This window comes from Rhineura floridana, chromosome 3, assembly GCF_030035675.1.
Source record: "Rhineura floridana isolate rRhiFlo1 chromosome 3, rRhiFlo1.hap2, whole genome shotgun sequence".
Classification (NCBI taxonomy): Eukaryota; Metazoa; Chordata; class Lepidosauria; order Squamata; family Rhineuridae; genus Rhineura; species Rhineura floridana.
In genome coordinates this window covers 84,466,558-84,469,403 of record NC_084482.1, presented here as the reverse complement: position 1 = coordinate 84,469,403, position 2,846 = coordinate 84,466,558, and positions in this window count along the sequence as shown.

The following is a 2,846-nucleotide window of genomic DNA, read 5'->3' as shown; positions in this document are numbered from 1 at the left end:
TGCCTCAGTTAGATTCTATATGCCAAGTATCATACTGACATGACAAACGTTTTTAATTTCGTAAAGAATAGAATTTATAAACAGAACCAGTTTGGTGTAGTGCTCAGAGGGCTGAACTAGGACCTGAGACATGAGGGTTCAAATCCTTAGTCAGCCATGAAAATCATGGGGTGGTCAGTCACAGTCTCTTAACTTAATCTACCTCACAGAGTTGTTATGATACAGTGTGTAGTGGAAAAAGCATATATGCCATCTTGAGCTAGTTGGAGGAAAAATGAGATATTAATGTAATAGTGAATAAATAATAAATTAATACATTTTCAAAGTTTATAACATCTGCCTTAACTTTATATATGAATCACATTCCACCATTGATGAACCAGAAATGGAGGGTGAGGATATCATATCACACATTAGACTTCTGGAAGGTTCAGTCTCCACAGGTTCTTCAGGAGGCGACAGCTCTGCTGGGCCCAACAGACTTGAAGGATTTACACTTTACAGACTGAACTGAGTAGCCCAAGAAACTCAAGGACTCCAAACACATTGAAATACAGTAAGGTATTTTGATATTTTATTTGTACCCAGGACCTTATTCCACAGTGTCAAAGTTGTTGTTATAGGGAACTAAAGTTTCTGAGGAAGTATTTTGTGAAGAGCTCCTATTAACTTATAATATAACAATAAATATAAACAGAACTTTAAAATGGCAATAACAATTTTGTCACAGAGGGGAAGTACTAGGCCAGATTCACACCATACATTTATTCCAGTATTATTCCTTTTTAAACAATTATGGCTTCCCTGAAAGTATTCTAGGAAGTGTAGTTCATGAAGGGTGCTGAGCATTGCTAGGAGATCCTTCTTCTCACAGAACTATAGTTCCCTGAGTGGTTTAACAGTCAGTCCCTCTTCCCAAAGCACTGTGACACTGTAATTCTTTGAGAGGAATAGGAGTCTTCTAACAATCCTCAGCACCTTTCACAAACTACACTTCCCATGATTCTTTGATGGAATGTTGCAAGTGGAATAATAGTAGAATAAATTCACTAATAGGCAAAAAACCTTGCGGTTTAAGAATGTACCTATAGCCCACAGATATTTATACCAAACTTTAAAAAGCAGGGAAATTGGGCAGCTATAGTGAATGCACCAGGGGAGCAGGAGACCTGAACTCCTCTCTGAGATCTTGTACTGCCCTACAAAGTTGTCAAAATGCAAACACCATTTGGGTTGGTCTTTCACAGTCCAATCCACTTGCTGTGTAGCTTGGAAGAATTGGGTAACACGTGCCTCTGAGCATATGGTGAGTGGTAGCAACACCTGCCATCTCCAAAGATGGAGAATTATATTTTTGTATGTTTGTTGGTGTTCTTCTTACTTTGCTTCTTTCCTGTGTTACTAATGTTTCTACAGAGAATATACACTAGAAAATTTTATTTCCCTCATTATTCATCCTAGAAATCTGTGTCAAATTTATTATTTATTAATTTCAAAGCCTTTTTATTGGTCAATGACATATGATGGTGAAGATAGCCTTTTTTGTTTCAAATTGGAGGTTATGTTATATTTCTATTTTGGGTGCATTAACAGTTGGACCTGAAACTGCAGTTTAATGTAAAATCAGACTGATTACAATATGCTGCTACTTTAGCAATGACTCTAGTTGTTAGAAAAAAGAGGATGCATGTTTTCAGCTTGCTATGTTTAAACCACTTTATTTAAGGCAAGGTGTTCACGATCAATTAAAAACATAGAGCACACCTAGAATTTTGCTAGAATATATTTCACCTCCCACTGTTTTATCTTGTGCAAATTGAGACACTCCTGAGGTCCACTGGAGACTATTTTGCAGAAGTCAGTGCCATTATTCCACAATTACGTTTGGAGTTTTTTTAGTATAAATTTTGCAAAGTGTTGCTGTACTTCACATAGTCATAGAAACAAAAGCAAAAGAAAATGATTTCCTATAGAAAACTTCACTAAAATTGCAAAGTAAATCAGACATATTTAAAGTGACCATCTGAACTATATCAACTGTCTTAATAATGTTGTTTCCTCCCGGCTAAAACAAGATCAGCACAGGACATATCTTCTTTCTATTATTTGGGCTGATTACAGGTGTTGCCACCACTCACCATATGCTCAGAGGCACATGTTACCAAATTCTTCCAAGCTACACAGCAAGTGGATTGGACTGTGAAAGACCAACCCAAATTGGGTTTGCATTTTAACAACTTTGTAGGGCAGTCCAATATCTCAGAGAGGAGTTCAGGTCTCCTGCTCCCCTGGTGCATTCACTATAGCTGCCCAATTTCCCTGCTTTTTAAAGTTTGGTAGAAATATCTGTGGGCTTTAGGTACATTCTTAAACCGCAAGGTTTTTTTGCCTATTAGTGAATTTCCCTGCTTTTTAATCCAGGAGGTAAGAAATGGGATTCTGCGCAAGTTTGCTGAGAATGGATTGATCATTTGCATGCTTATTGAGTTAAGTGGGATTTACACACACACACCAGGCAATCATGCTTAGGATAGGTGAAACTGACCACAGAGGATGGGAAAGGGAGGAGGGGGAGGAGGGAGGGGTAGAAAGGCAGAGGGGAGGGCTGGGATGGGAGCAGGCCGGAGGTGAGGGGAGAAGGACAGATGTGGTCGTTTGCATGTTTATTGAGTTCAGTGGGATTTACTCCCGTGCAATCATGCTTAGGATAGGTAAAACTGACTGGGGGGAGGGATGGAGGGCTGGAGTGGGCAGGGAAGGCGGAAGAAGGAAGAGGGGAGGAGAAAGGGAGAGGAAAGGGGAAGGAGGGAAAAGGCAGGTCTGATCATTTGTATGATTATTGAGTT